Here is a 17,097-nt window from a genome sequence, read left to right as displayed (position 1 = left end):
CTTTTTTTTTTTTTTTTTTTTGAGTTTGCTTCTCAAGATAGAGCCCCACCTACCATGCAAATCTCTCTCCCAACGACCTGAGTATATGACTGCATTTTGTTATGCTGAAATACAGTTTGTTTGCTGGAGCCCAGCTCTCCAAGAGGGATAGATCTCACAGAATCAGTGACCTGTGCTCCTCATTATTTACCATCCCACCAATCTTTGCATCATCTGCAAACTTTGTCAGTGACGATGTTGTTATCTACCATGTCATTGATAAACACGTTAAATAGCATAAGGCCACAGACCAATCCCTGTGGGATCCCCATAGAAACACAGCTGCTGACCAGAGATTCCCCATTTGCAATAACATGTTGAGACCTGTCAGAGCGCTGTTGTGTTTTGCTTTTATCATTTTAATGGGTACTGCAATGCTGTTGTTTCTTTCTAGTCCTAGTTACTAGTCAAAAACATCACACAGTACCAAGGCAAATGCTTTACACAAGTCTAAGTGTGATACATCAATGCTGCTATTGCCTTTATCAACCAAATTTGTTAGCACATCAAAAAGGATATCAGGTTAGTTTGGCAGGATCTATTTTTCACAAAACCATGCTGACTCATATTAATTATATTTCCTTCCTTTATTCTTCCTTAACTGAGGCCCATGGACTAGCTTATAATGCCTTACAAATCATCTCTAAGTGTAGTTCAACAGCTCACAACTTGCCACACACATTATTTGGAGCATCCCTAATATCGTCCATGCAGTTATACAGTTCTGCAATTCTGAATTGTCGTTGCCTCCATTTTCTATATAGAGTTTGTTGTTTACCAGCATACTTACATGTGAGGATGTCTGTCAAATATACAAGGATTCAGTCCTATACATATTACATACATTCACAGGAACCTAGTGAAATATTGGTCTACATACTGTACATTAAAACGATACATATTATGAAAGCAATCTTAGTATCATATCTACAAGTAATTAGTAGAGAGACTTTTACGTAGAGGGCATTTGGTGAAAAACAATTATACTTATTAAATTGGCAGTGCTTGTTTACTCACCGTATAGATGAGTATGACAACTTTCTAGTTGTCAGAAAGTGATGCTTTATCTTGTTGTCACCTTTTATTTTGTGAATATTGCACATAATTCATTGGCTAATGGCATGTTCACCTGAATAAGGTGTTTGTACTCTCCAAGTGAAGTTGTCATCTGTTTCATAGCTCCATTTTTTCTGTAGTTGGTTAGGTACATTGTAATTTAATGTTCTGTCTTTTAATGAAGCTGAAACCCATTTTCTGCAGCTCCTGAATTATAGATTTAATAGATTTCTAGGACTGGAAGGGACCTATTAGATCATCGAGTCTGACGTCCTGCTCTGGGCAGGAAAGAGTGCTGGGGTCAACATCTGAACGTGGACATTTGAGTTGGTTTGGTGACAATTCTGAAAAATAGTTTCAATTGAACCTAAAATGAAATATTTTTGAAACGTTAACAAATAAAAAGCATTAAACAATAATTTCAGGTGGAAACCTTTCCCCCCCCAAAACTCAAAACTAAACACTTCGTTTTAAATCTTTGTTCTTTAAAGGTTTGTAAAATGCCTTAAAATGAACATCAGACCTTTGAAAACAAAAGTTTGTTTCTAATTTAAAAATTAAAATGCTTCATTTGAAAATGTCAGACAATTCAAGTAGTTTGCAAACTTTAATCCATCTTGACATCACTAATAAGATGGTACCACTACTATACAAAACCAGAACCAGTGGGTTTCTCCCTAACAATCTCCCTGTGAAGAACAACAAACAAGCCCTAGGATCATATGTTTGTATAACAGAGATGGAAAAACCTAAGATCTGCTATAAGACTGTGTTTCCCTGCAGGATCCAGTTCCTGTGACTTGGACACACCCAGTGTTGTGGTTACTAGCTAGAAAGGCCTTGGTAGGTGTGAGCCTACACAGATGCAGAGTGGTGAAGGTGAGACCAATACTGCCTAAGGAGGACGCTGTTGGATAGGAAGCTGCTGGCCAAGCTTTGCCTGCCAGGTAGCATGGGTGTGGTCTATGGGAAGGAAGCATCATTAAGTGCCTCATTAGCCTGAGAAGGTGACAACTTATGACCTGATGTGCACACTGTTCTCCGATTCCTTCCTCTTCTCTGTCATGCATGCAGTGAATGAGAACAAAGGTGAACAAGGCTGAAGATTTACTCCTGCTCAGTGCAGGGGACTTTATCTAGCACCTCACACGTGCACATGGCTTCTATTTGCCATCAGGCACCTGGGCCCTGCTGCATATGATGCAACAGCCTGCAAGGTAACAGATCTAATGTAGTCACACCAGAATCCCTCTCAGTAATCTCACTCTTTTCCCATGCTTAAAGTCAAGTTCAGCAGAGCTGACGGAGAGAACACAGACTATATCATCTATTTGGTGTTCCTGGCTAAAGTGCCTGATACCTGATTCACAGTCCTTTACTCATCATATTGCTGAGGCTCAGAGCTGAGCTAACATTACTACAGGCATCCTTCTTGCATTCAAAAAGAACCCAGACACTGGCATATGTCTATTAACGTCCATCACTGCACTATGCTGCCTGGATCTAGAAGTGTGTTAATCATAGGAATGCATTTCCATGACTCAATAACATGGCTAATGCTTTTATGCCCAAGAATTGCCTACAGGGGTGGATCTGGGAGGCGTGGGGGTGCATTTACACCTTCCTTTGATTCCTGCTCCACCCAAAGTTTAAAACCAACTTCCTGACAATGGCAGCAGCATTTCTATTCAGGCAGCAGCAAGAGAGTCACTTGACTTCATGACTCTCATAATCTACTGGATTCCTTCTAATTTCTTAATTCCTCAACTGTTAATGACCATCTCTCCTTTTTAATGGTATTTAATGGTTGCACTAATCAAGCTATCCTTTCTTCTGGATTCTGCTGTCTGTTTGCTGCTCCTGGTCATATAGGTTGCCTATACACATGCTCAGGGGTGGGGGTGGCATTTTAATTAGAGCAGTTCCTGGAAAGCTGCTCTAATTAAAACTCTTCACCATCACATGTATTAAGCCCCTATGGGTTTAAAGATGCCCATGGGATGCTTTATCTAAACTTCATTCTGTGAGGTTTAGATAAAGAACCTCAGTGGCCATTTTTAAACCCATGGGGCCTTATACACATGATGATGAGGCCACACTGAAATGTTCTAATTAGAATGCAAACCGGTACATGTATAGGCAGCCATAGCTCCTATTTCACAGCCCTGCAAACTGTTTTTAACTCTAGCTAGGAACATTAACTCAGTCTGTTGTAGGTTTATACATAATATATGACATAGCAAATGAATGCACGTTCCAGTAAAGCTTTTTTTCTTGCTTCAATCTTAAACTGAATAATACAGTTCTAGGCCCCTAGCTATTAGTAAAGCTTCTAGTTTCTTTTTAACTGGAGAAAAATGTGTGTTATGTTACACATGATGATGTACCATGTTATCTACATCCCCTTTTCAAAATCCTAGATCTGCCCATGATAATCACACACATTATTTTGCTGTAATTGCTCCTCCCGAAGGAGTACAGTCCTTCCCTTTCCACTTTAACATAATCCTTCTCTTGCAAACCAGTGGCCTGCTAGCCCTGCTCCAGGTTTTCTGCTCTTGGCTCCAAGTAAAAAGGAAATTAGTGAGTTGCATCCTGGTCTTCAAAATAAATCTATTGAACAGTTTGGGGTGATGAAAAGGTGTGACAGCTTAGGGAATATGGCTGTGTCCAGTTGCAACTTCCTCTTCGCTTTATGATTTTATGCATGTATGATTGCAACCTTCAGTGTGGATTAGAACATCCCTTTTGTAGTGGAGAACAGGCTATGTCTGGGGAACTGAAACAGGGCCATTAAGGAGTCAACAACATTGAACAGCTCTACGCTTGTGGAACAATGGGCTTTCTACAGACAGAGCTCCAGACTTGTAACAACTCTCTGCCAGCAATCCCATACAGGGACTGCAGCATGGAAACTCCCAGTGGAAGGCCAGGAACAAAGGAAGGATGTCACACTGTTTTTAAAAGTGACATGCTCTTTAAGCAAGGGGAGCCATTTCATGGCTAAAGCCAGAAGACTGAGCAGGAGGAGTGGAAGCAGGAAGCTTAAAGGCTTGAGAAAAGCCTAGACACTCACGGCAGGTCATGAGGCTAGACTAAGGGAAATGGGACTGGCTGGCTTGGGCAGAAGATACAGACCCACTGCATTACATTTGGTTGGCTCTGGACTGGTCCTTCATGCAGCAACTGGCCAATTATTGCTATTTCTGCCTAGCAATTACTTCACCACAGGTCTCTCTCTGTAAATGAGCAACACAAAGTCACTTGCTTACTCTTGTCCTCTGCAAGCTAGCACCAGATTGTTCTGTGCCCTACGGCAATGCTGGCAGCTCCAGCGAGTAGTAAATAGCCAAAAGTACATGGGATTGTCTTATTGGACATCTCAATTGGGCTGTCCTGATTCATTGTTGTTGTAAAATGTTGCCAATATCCAGTGGGAGGGGAATTTGACTATATCATTATACTATCCATACCACACACCATGTTTTGCAATTAAATTGGAAAGAACCCTACAGCAAATGCATACATTGAAAACTTATTACAACAAATGCTATGAGCAGAACAGGAGCAATATTGTATTGACAGCGTAGTGGAAACTTGTTGATGTGTTCCTGTCATTTGAAAAAGAAAACCCCATAAGACATTTTCATTACAGAGGAATAAGAGGAGACTGCATTTAACGTCAGGTCGGAAAAAAGAACATTCCCTAAAGCAACTTCACTCCATGCTTAGAGCTGGAAGCACACCGCAGATACTTTACTGCAAGTATCTCTCAAATGAATGGTTCAAATGTGCTTTGACTGCATTCATACCCTTTTCATTTTACTTTACTGTGATATGCAAGCAAAGACATTTAATGTGAGGAGCATTTACCGAAACTGCACAGACAACACAGAACTTCCAAACACAAGGGCTTAGACACACATAATGGAAACCTGGATCTGAAAGTCAGTACAAGCATTCAAGGAATATGAACAATGCCTTGTGAACTATATACCTAAGACACAGTCAGCTGAGATTTCAAACACACAGTAATGACATGCTTATTATCAAGATACATAGATGAAATTATTTGTTGACACTGCTTTATGAGAATCATTTCACAAGATTCATGAAATTGTAGGCTCTGAAGACAAGAAATTAAACTTGACAAACTACTCACTATATAGTCTTCATTCAACTCTATTCACTGCCTTGCTGTGAGATGCACCATTCTACTAGCTCCAGCCTCTGGGATGATGGAAACATTCATCTTGCAGCTCTGTTGGTGTACAGAAAATGGTCCCAAAGGGACCTAACCCCTCATCTGCTTTGCTCTTCACTGTATGTGGCAGTTGAGATACATTGGGTCTCATTTCTCCTTTCACTTATACCAGTGTCATTTCCATCACAGAGCTGTTCTTGATGTTCAAAACTATATGTCACCAATGAATCGTGGCCATAAAGCATATTCTTGTCCTTACCTGGTTCCATCAGCACCCCAGAGGTGGCACAGGAAATGTTGCTACTTAATGGAGACTTTGGCAGGAGTGACTGAGCCGAAGAATTACATGGCAGGCGATAAGGGGCAGAATGATAGAGGCAGAATGATACAGAAAGTGAGATACCGATACTTCCCTAACCTCAAACCGGGGCTGTGAAGTTGAATTAATTCATGTTTGGTAAACACTTTGAAATCTCTGGATTGCAGGAATATTGAAGATGCTCTATCTTATTCATAACAACCAGCCAAATATTTTCAGTAAGATAAGTCACTGGAGTTATCTGAGTCCACAGCTCATAAGCCAAGCAGAGCATACCCAGTATGTACATAATCACTCCTCACTGATGACAGATCTGGCAAACTGGAGGGTGGCACCACTGAAAAAGATTAGATCAGTCTTCACCCTAGAAGTGACCATTGTATTTCCCTCTCTTCATGCCCTGCCTTTCCTGGGGTAAAGTTGCCTGTCATGGCACCATTAGACTGTGAGAGTTGACAGTACTGACAATCAACAATACTTATTAGCATCTCAAGGTCAATTGTGTTTCTACAAGACCCTAAACTGCACCATCAAGTAGGCATGGGCCATCATTGCCAGGACTCTCTGCATTCTCCTTATGTTGTTCCCCTTATCAGAAGGTGCAGGTCAGATTTTACACCAGACACCAAGAAGAACTGAAGATCTGCTGCAGTCATTGATTGTAATCGGGACATTACTGTTTTTATTTACAGAGGACCAGGAGCTCTGTGGTGCCTTATAGACCCCCAAAACTTGAGGGCCATATTCTGCTCTCAGTAACAGCAGTGTAACTCAGTGCAGTTCTGCTGGATTCATACTTGTCTCATTGAGTGCAAGATCCAGCCCACAGTTCCTGCCCCTCAGGAACCTGGAGGTCTTAGAAACTGCAGCCTTTCCCCCCCATAGTGTAACTGCAAATGCTCACATGCTGAAGAGTAACTTGTATCAGAAAGGAGGGCAGATTAGGAGGTTGGACTAGACATCCCAAGGTCTCTTCCAACCCTCATTTTCTATGATTCTATGAATCAGGCACCAATTACACAAGACAATGTTGAGCACACGGAGAGAACCCGTCAGACAAGGAGAAGAAACTACAGGGATATTTCCATAGGAGCTGGTAATAATGTCCCTTCTTTTCACATTGCGCCCATTGCATTAGTTCTGTGTTACATCTTATTTCAGGCTGTTATTAGTGGGCTCAGTGCTGAGTCATAAAAACATTCAGGCAACTTTAGCTTGAATGGGAGCAGGGCTGAGGGTCTGTTTGGGGGAAAGGGACTAAACGAGTGGAGTCTGAAGAAGGATTTGAAGGAAAAACAGCATCAAAGAAGGCATTTCAGACATACCTTCCTTTAACTCAACCTGGAGTGCAACCAACTCCATTTGAGCCTTTGGGTTCCACCATAAATCAGGAGACAGCCAGAAACAGGAAAACTTTCCTTCCCTCAGTTACAGCAAGTGACAACAAGTAACAGAAATAACTGGTAGGATCTGAAAAAGGTTCTTTACTTTTTTATCCCCTAACCTCCACTTCTTTTTTTTTTCTTTCCATTTTGCTGAGTGACAGAGGATTTAAATGCAAAGTGGATCTAATGCACACCCTGAAGTCAGCTGGCAGTATGCAAATGACCTGTCAGATTAAAATCTGAATGAAAGAGATAACAAGCTTATCTTCATAACAAAAGACTCTTACGGGCAAACTATTTGACGCAGGGTTGATGTTTGTTTTAACCCGTGGGCTTTGGACAGTGCAATATTTCAGGGGCTGTGCTCCCCTCCGCTTTGCTGCTCATGTGTGTGTGTTTCTGTTTGCACTGGCAACAAAAGGCAAGTGTGACAATAATCATAATAATAATAATAATAAAGCCAGCAAGGGCTGTAACAGTTGATTTCAAAGTCTTTCTTTTGGGGGGGAAGTAGGGGGAGGAGGAGCAGAATGGCTCTGTAGAGCCACTGCTAAACAAGCCAAGGATAGGTCAACTCTCTCTAGCTACCAGCACTACAGCTGCAGTGAGAATAAGCAAACACAGCAGCAGGAGAAAGAATTAAAGGAGGATGGGGGGAGAGATGAGGCGTGCGATTTATTCTTCTGGCACGTGCATAGGGGCTGGGGATGGATCAGCTGTATTTATTCTGTGAAAAGGAAAATGAAAAGGAGGTAAAAGAGCAAAGCGAGTTTCATCGCACCAGAGAAAAAAGATTTTCAATAAACCCCCCTGGAAAAAAAAAAAAGCTGCAGGTGTTTGTGAGGGGGCTTTAGAGAGCCACACAGAGAATTAGCAACTGAGGCAAGTTGCCTTTGGAAAGGAATAAGTTCCAAATAGATTTGCATTGCTTAATTTGGGGATCATCTGCAAACAAGCGCCAAGCTCCTTTCCAAATGTAGTTGCTTCAAAGCAAGGGGGAGGTGCATGTGCATGTGTGTGTGGGGAGGGCAGTAGGGGCAGGCATGCCCCGCTATTCACACCATCAGGGCTCCCGCTGGGTTAAGGTTCCTTCCATCCTTGTGTCACATGGGTTCCCCCAATGGCTGAATCCGTGCCGTCTCCCCATGTTATTCTTTCTAACACAATGAGGAGTGTGTGAGAGCATTGAACACCAGCTCCTCATCCAGAGCCAGCATGCAAAGTCTTCCCTTTCAGGCTTTGCAAATCCCCTCCTGGTTAATGCCAGCCTGGATGGCTCTCTCTCCTGGGAAGGGCAAGCTCAAAGGGGCGGAAAAATGCTTCTTCCAACCTCTACACATCCTGCAGCAAGCCCCCAAACGCTCAGAGTAAAGCGGAATTAAGATTGACCTTCCTTTCTGCCACACCCATGATGCACTTGGGCCTTATCTACATATTAAAGATGTAAAAAAATGGAGGCATAGGCCAAAAAAAGCGCAACTTGTCCATGCGCTATTCTAAGGGAAAGGCAGAACTGAGGGTAGCACCCTCCCTCACTACTTCATCCCAACTCTCCAGTCCTGGTCCATGATTCCCAATATATGCAAAATACCAAGTCCTAACACTCCCGTTTTCTGCTGCTGCCCACTCTCTCAAGGAACTCAGCTCCAAGCTTTTGGGAATAATGCCTGGGTCCAGTTCACTAAAGTGATACTCTGTGGTACTTTCAACTGGAAATAAGCTCCTCCTATCCAAACCTTTGAGCTTCAAAAGATGCACATTTGAATGCCCTAACGCCAATACACCTTCCACAGTTTTGGTTCCCACTCAGATCCAAAGGGATCCAATTCCAACACAGCTAAAATCTCAGGAGAATTGCTCACAAGATTCGGGTCAAAGATTGTAGCAACGTAACACAAACAGTTGGCTACATGACAACACTGTTGAGTCTACATGCAAACACTATCTAAATCTAATCCAGATACAACCTCTGCTTCCCCAGGATGTTGCTACTTATCACCTGCATTACTCAGAGCTAGACCATCAGTGAGGACCCTAGTTATTTTTCTACTGACTCCATAAAGGCACAAAAAATCTTTTAAAGCTTCCATTCAACAACTACTGTGGAAGAGTCCTTGGTTTAATTCTCATAGCTTCTGTATTGGTCATAAGATTAAATTTTACTCCAGGATGGAATCTAAACTGGTTTCCCTTTCTCTGATTACCTGATATTATTCACACATACACACACACTTGCAGAAAACAACACTCATGCTTGCTAACTCATGTATTCACAGAACAAATGGTGTACATGTAGGATGGGATACTGCCTGGCACAGCACAGGGAAACACTATTCCTCAAACCCCTCACCAAGGTGCTAGCATGTGAGTGAGCCATGCTGCACCTTCACTAATGTGGTGCACAAATGGGCAGAGGGAGCTGAGAGAACACAAAATCAGACCCAAACCCCAGGCCTCTTCCCCACACAAAGTCAAACCAGTTTCCCCAAAGGCATGTTTTTACACTAAGTAAAACTGATGCTAAACATTGTATGGATATTTCTAATAATTTAAAACTTGGTGTTAATTATCATTTAATAATTGAAACCCAGCTTCAGTTGACTGTTTGTTGACTGAAGCAAATCAAGATAGTAAGAACTGAACCAGTGTAAGTGCATCTACACAAAAATTGATCCCACTTCAACTAACCTGATCTAGAAGGCTGATTTTAGTTAGACTGGTGCAACACAGATGTCTGAAGGCAAACTGTAAGGCAAAGTGTTTTACCTCCACTCTCACTGTGAGATACGCTGGAAACAGAACCCAGGTTTGCTAATTCTCGGTCCAGCATCCTGCCCCCTCAACCGCTCTGCCTGCCTCCTCTATGATTTTTTTTTTTTGGACAGCATTTATTCAGACCAACAGGATAAATATGTGAAAATGTTTTGTGGCACCAAGTCAGTTTGGATGTTTGCCCATTCAAGTGAAATGTGTGGCATTTCACAAATTAGAAATACCCAACCCATGCATCTGGCACCCACAGTGTTAAATGTATCATTGCTACCTCTAGGAATTCATTTACTTACTGCCATTCCACAGCAAAATGGAAAATGGATCCAGACTGGATTTCAGTGAACGGTACACAGTTTGATCAAACATATTATTCCATTAGCTGATACAGTAACCTGAGATACTGGCAGCACAGTACTTCAATGCAGACTGACTAGATCTAGCTTTGGATTGATACTAGAGAAGCCCCTGTATCAGAAAGGCAAAAAAATCCCATTCTAGTACCTCATTTTTTCCTGAGTCTAACAGTCCTGGGATAAATGGGAACTCAGATGGGATTCTGGGATGGAGTCTGCAGAAGAACCTAGAGGCTGGAATTCATCCCACAGGAAAGGAATTATCTAAGTCAGGGTTCTGGCAGGAGCTCACAGGAGCAGACTTGAAGTGTTGGCATGTTCTGCTGCAGTAAGAGCCGAGTATCCATGATGCCTTATTTGCCGCTTGACTGGAACAGGAAAGAAATGCAATAAAGCTATGAGGATTGGAGGCTAATTGAGATGACAGAAGGCAAGGATAATGCCCATAAACCTCTAATGCATTTGAGGGTCCACTCAGAACAGTCCTTTCAGGATGTACATGAGGACCTTAGTGAGTCTTCTTCAGCCCGTCCAAGGCCGAGTCCTGCTCTGCAGAATCATGCATGATCCAAGGTGCTCTGTGGGAGGTGGACTATCTGTACAGCACCTGACACAACAATGCTCTGGCAAGGTTAGCCTCTAAGCTTTACCACAACATGGCTGTTAAATCATTAGCACCACCACCATCACCCACTCCCATGACTCATACCAAGGCTTATGGGCAGATTGGAAGCCAGGTAGTCTGTTGTCTTAAATATGCTTGTAGGGCTTGAAACCAAAGGCTGAGAAGAACCTTTAGATGCTCCTGTGTGCCAGGGAGACTGCAGCACTAGATAAGATGCATCTTGTTCCTGAAGAAGAGAAAACCAAAAGACCTATTTATGTGTTAGTGAGCCCTCCCACTCCTCTCTAGCACCAAGTTTGCAGTGATGTTAGCGCTGGGCTGTAATGGAAGCAAGCTCACAGAAACATATTACCTTCGCCCATCCACTGTCTCCTTTGACAACACCCCCATACTGTTTCTAGCGTTCCCCTAGTACACACGTCCTCTAGCACAACATGGGAATATATTGCATTCACTCATGCCCGTGCTTTCCAAGTTACTGTTAGTATCAGAGATAAGAGATAAACTCCAGTTTTGTGGAACCAGACATGTAACTGATGTTAATGCTTCAAGTTTTTGTGACAGCTGCGTGCTTGGGGAAGGGTGGGCTTCTTTGGACAATGCGCTGAATGCGAACCTCCAAATATCAAAGCCTTCAAAGCATGAGAATGGTTGCATGGATCAAAATCAAGAGCAACACTTTATAAATTAATCTGATCCAGATTGCACACAGGTCATTTAGACAAAAGAGGCCAGTGTCCCCAGTAACACACAAACAACATGAAAAGCTAGTGAGGATGTGAATTTTAGTAGGGTATCGACTATAGCTAATTGAGGAGCTCCTAAGAGATAACAGATTCACTAATTCTTAGTAGCTTTTGTGTCTATGGGACACCTGTGAGCACCCAGTGATTCCTTCAGGTTTATTTAATGTTATTAATTCCTAATTTAATCCATTCTAATAACTAGTTATTCTTGTTGTATTTCTTTATTGTGACTGGGTGATAGAAGTATGGTGGTATTGCTGCTGTATCCCATTGGATGAGCAGAACTTACACAGGCTTGGGAATGAACACTAGTAAATTGACCCAAGATGTCATCCTCCCGCTTTACTTGGCCTTGGTGAGGCTGCAACTGAAGTACTGCATCCAGTTCTGGGCTCCACATTTTAAAAAGGACATGGAGAAGCTTGAGAGAGTCCAGAGAAGAGCCATGTGCATGATTAGAGGTCAAGGAGCAGGCCTTATGAGGAGAGGCTGAGAGGCATGCGACTCTTCAGCTTGGAGAAGCATAGGCTCAGGGGGGACTTGGTGGCAGCCTCTAAGTCCTTTGGGCAGGGAGTGGGACCTGATGATTTTGCAAGGTTCCTTCCAGCCCTAATGTCTATGGGATCTATGAAAATTTAAACTCTACTGCCATTAATGCCTGTGACTTATGATGGCATGCATGTTCTTGGGAAACAAACCTGGAAAAGGAACATGGCTATGGCCAACGCAGTCAGTTTAAAGTTAAACAAAATCTCATAGGATAGTTTTTACAGTACTTATCCCATTGCTAGTAATAATATTGGCTCATATACATCATCTTCCCCACACCTAAGCTGTAATAGCTGGTAACCTATGGTAAAACATAAAGTTGTGGTGTTACTAACTCATGGTTTTATCATAAAGCTCATGGTATTTGGTAGTTTGGGGATTTTTCTTAAGCTCCAGCTTCCAGAGGCAAGTGATTAGGTGAGAATTTAATATTTCATATACATATATTAAAACAGGAAAATTCTAGTCTTCATGGAGACTTGAAAATTTGATCCAAGTACACCTGAAAGGCTCAAAAACCATAAGGCAAACCACAAATCCACAGTTTTAAACCCCATAATTTTAAAACCAATCCCATGATTTTCAGTGTGTGGTTGCGGGGGTTGGGAATCATGAATTTTAACTCCTTGGACAATATAATCATGGGGTGGGGAAGTGTAACAGCACCTTTGTAATACAGTGAAGTCCATTTCTGAAGTGCGATCTTACTAGATTATTCTGTTGAACACTTGAGACTTTTGTAGATAGGGGGAAAAAACGCCCATGCAAACAGTCCAATAACAACTAGCTCTTCTAGCCCACAGCCCCTTCTGAGGACAACACTGATGTCCAGCATTTAGGCAAGAGAAGAGAGTCTGTCTTTATGAGTAACTATTTCCCAAAACAGGCAGAAGAATGCACTGTAAACATGGTGAAGAAATCCAGTGCTGGCTTCAGTCATGAAGCACGAACACGTTGATACCAGTGGTCTTGCAAGACAGGAAGGAGGTCACAGCAGCACCTGTTAAGCACTGCAGCTGGCTTCCTCCATGGCACTGAATCCACAGCCAAAATGCAAAATAAATTTTAGACTGAATGAGACAAAAATTAGAAGAAACTTGACCTGAAGCCCCTTCTGCTACAAGTAAAACTTTCCCCCTCTCACCTGGAAACACAACTGGTAGAAGAAAGAACATCAGCCTCAATGTTCATCTGCTGGTCCTAAAGGAACCAGACCCCACTTAACAAATAATTCTTCATTGGGAGGTCTCTAAAGACGGACTGGTTGGACAAAAATCTCACTGTACCTGGAAATCAATAGCATCCACCTCCTGAGTTCTCACCTATAAATAACCTGTTTTCCAGAGTTTCCCCGCCTGTATAGGTGGGACTAGACACTCAACTGATATAAATCTATACAGCATAATTAGCTTCCAGGGAATTTTGTTGATTCACATCAGCTGAGATACCAGCCTGTTGTATTTATCAGTGAAAAAAGACCAAGAGCAAATGACAAAGTTTCTCTCTTCCATATCCTATAGACTTAATTATTGCACATATTTTGTTCACTTATATGAACAAAACCCAGACTCTGGTTAAAAACTGATACATTTTAATGAGCTGGAATTTAAAATTCATTGAAGGAGTTTACTGATGGGAGATGCCTCTGGCTGGACATCATTTCTGCAGCTTGAAGCTGGATTCCATTTTTGCAGAGTCCACTTGGAAGGTCCTTGAATCTTTTGGCTGTGCTTGTTAGCTTAGCTATCGGGAAGTTTCTTCCAACTGGCTCTTACAAGAAGCTGAGATGTAAACACACACACACACACACACACACACACACACACACACACTCTCTCTCTCTCTCTCTCTCTCTCTCTCTCTCTCTCTCTCTCTCTCTCTCTCTCTCTGCTTCTTGTTTTCATCGAAGATCACACTAAGAAACCATACACTCATCTTTGAAATACCCTCCTGTTAAGCTTTGAACATTCCAGGCCAAATTCGGTGCTTATGCAAGCAGCAACATCCTGATCAATTTAAATTAATGTAACTTACTCTCGTATAGATAGTCACAAAAAAGGAAATGTCTAGTTGTCCTGTTAGGGGTCAGGGCTGGGACTCTTGGGTTCTTGTCTCCTGACTTGCTTGCTGTGTTATCCATGGCAAATTGCCTAAAATTCTTCTTGCCTCAGTCTCCCCATCTGCAGAGTTGGGATAGCAACAATCATAACTGCGGCAGAAATGGCCGATAGAAGATAATTAATATTAGTTAATTTACTACTTTGGGTTTCTCACTATCCTGTCTCTGCATCTATTATGAATTATTCATTTATATTAGAGTAGAGCTGAGCAGCCCCAAAACAGATCTGAGTTTCAATGTTCAGGGCACTGCACAAACATGGACTAAAAGAAATTTCCTGCTCCAACATATTTACAGTCTTAAACTATGATCTCCTTTTGTGCCCTGTACAGCACCAAGTGTGATGTCAGCAATTAATTGCTGCTTCTACTCAGCTACTTCACAGCAGGTGAACATGAACAACACTTCATAGCATTGAAACATAATCAACTCATGGCACAGCTTTTCAGATTCTATATGTAATAAGAAACAATTCCTTAAATAAATATTTCAAGTCACTTCCACATAAGCTATTTTCGTGTTATAAAATCTGGCTACATTGGAAGAAAAACATGTATTTTACCTGTAACTGCAAGCTGCTAGTGCCATTTAAAGACAATAATACACACACACACACACACACACACGTATGTGTGTGTATAATATATGTATATATATTTCCGCTTTTTGGCTGTCCTGGACAGAAAAAAAAATAGTGGCAATTTAGAAATAGCTAAAACACTAAAGAAGGAGATAAAGAGCTTTATGAGACAAAAAAAATTGCCAAAAATCCCCTCACATTCTGGAATGATCAGGAACTGACTGACTTCCACTTTTGACCATTTAAGTATGAAATAAATAAAGAAAATGTTGTTCATTTTTGTGTGTGTATCTAATCCCACATTCTCAATACAAATGCATTTAACCTTGTCCCTTTAAAAGAGCTCTGGACAATCAGAATCATCTTTACAGAAGACTGAGCCTGCTTTTAAATTAGCTTTTTAAAAAGCAGCCATTCTCTCCTTCCCCTTTTCCAATTCCCATTCACACTCCTGCAGATAAACAGAGGCAGGCCAGGGCTAGGAGTTGCCCTAAAGTTAAATGGAAACTATGTTTCAGAGGAGAGCAGCTTTTTCTGAGATCACATGTGCAGCTTTCCTGCCTGTCTGAGGCCACTTAGCTGCAGATTTTGTGTCTACATTTCCCTGTCACCTCATGTGACCAAAAGAAAACTTAAAAAAAACAAACTTGCAATAGGACTAACACAGTATTTGGATGGTCCACAACCTCTTTAGAGGGGTTAGATTGCAGCTACTGGAGCTCCCTTCGGCCCCAGACAGAACCTTCTTCTCTCGGAGATATCTGCTTCAATGCTGCTGTATAACTGATCCAATCTAGCTAACTTTGTTACAGGCTACACTGGCTTTTATAGCCCAGCACCAAATTTTGCTCTCAATTACACTTGTGAGAACCTGGTTTAATTCCACTTAACTCAGTGGATTTAAACCAAATTTACACTGATGGAACAGAGCAGAATTTGACCCCAGATATTTTATTCATACCCCTTTGTGCTTCTTTTCTGCTTCCCCACTGCACTTCTCAAAGCACTTGCAAACCTCAGTGAATTAAAGCAGAGAACTAGGGTAAGATTTTTACCTCCATTTTGCAGCTAGGAAGAGAGAGGCTCAGAGGTTAAGCCATTTGTTGAAGGTAAAGCGCTAGGTAGCAGAGCAGGGTACAGGAGACAAGAGCCCTCAGAGAAGCTGGAGATAACCTCCAAAGCCTGCTCAGATACAGGCCGTAGGTGCAAAACGATTGTGGAGCTTTATTCCAGTTTTGATGAGTGATAAGAGTTTCCTCTCACAGCTCCGAAGCTCTCTCAGTCACCACTAAAGTCTGCAAGACATCCAAGGTAAGAAAAGGGTAGTTTACTCAGTTCTGCCGTTCCCCTGCTTCAAACACCAAACTATACTTCCCCTCAATTTTTTTTTTGTCCACTGCATTTTGTCAGTAGACACAACAGTTCTCTCAACTTCATTTGCCCTTTAAATTTCCCCTCTTTAATCCTACAGGAAAATGCCCTAGGCAGGCTTCCTTTCTAGGTCTCCCTTCATTAGAATTCAGTATTGTTAATGACCTCCCTTTGCTTGCATATTGTCTATTCCCACCGCTTAAATGGACACGGCTCCAATAGATTGAAGGTAGGGCTCCCTTGATCACTAAGCAGTTAAAAACCAGTGTGTCCCCACTTTGTAGACGGCAGCTCTTGGAAGAACCATGATGCAAGAAAGAAGCATTCCTCACCGTGAAGAAACTATGAAGCATACTGGAAATGGATGAGCTTAATGACCCTTAGCATTTTGGAGTTATGACCTCACTTATGGTGAAGGAGGGCACATGCTGGATAGGCGGGAACTATGACTGGGAGGGAAAATATTACATCTACAACAGTACTGCATTAGCAATTGGCATGAACAAAAGTATTGTTTAATGATGGCCTATTTTGTTCAAGTATTAAATAATCAAGTTGTTGTTTTCTTTGTTAAACTGAAATGATACAACCAGATGGAAACTGGTTTCCAGCATTAGCATTGTATTAGCGCCTGGACAACATTTCTGTTAACTTGTCTAGAGGGTAGCTCCTGCCACTCAATACCACTCAAAAACTGTTGCACTTTCTGATGCATCTTCCCTGGGAAATAAAGGGTCTGGTGACCAGACCAAGGGGACAGGAGTTGAGGTCAGGAGCTATATTTGCAGCTGGGGTGAATCGGTATAGTTCCGTAGAGTGAATAGATCTGACCCTGCCATTCTGGTGCGGACTTGAGAGGGAACACTTCATGCTGGGAAGCCAATGCCACTCAATACCTGTTATGTTACCTTATGCAGGTCCTTTTCCATCATGTTGCCTCAGTTTCCCTTTCTGTAGCACAGAAAACAACGGGGGGGGG

This window comes from Gavialis gangeticus, unplaced genomic scaffold (genome assembly GCF_001723915.1).
Source record: "Gavialis gangeticus isolate Ggan-Ray unplaced genomic scaffold, GavGan_comp1, whole genome shotgun sequence".
NCBI classification, from domain to species: Eukaryota; Metazoa; Chordata; order Crocodylia; family Gavialidae; genus Gavialis; species Gavialis gangeticus.
This window is presented reverse-complemented; position numbering follows the sequence as displayed.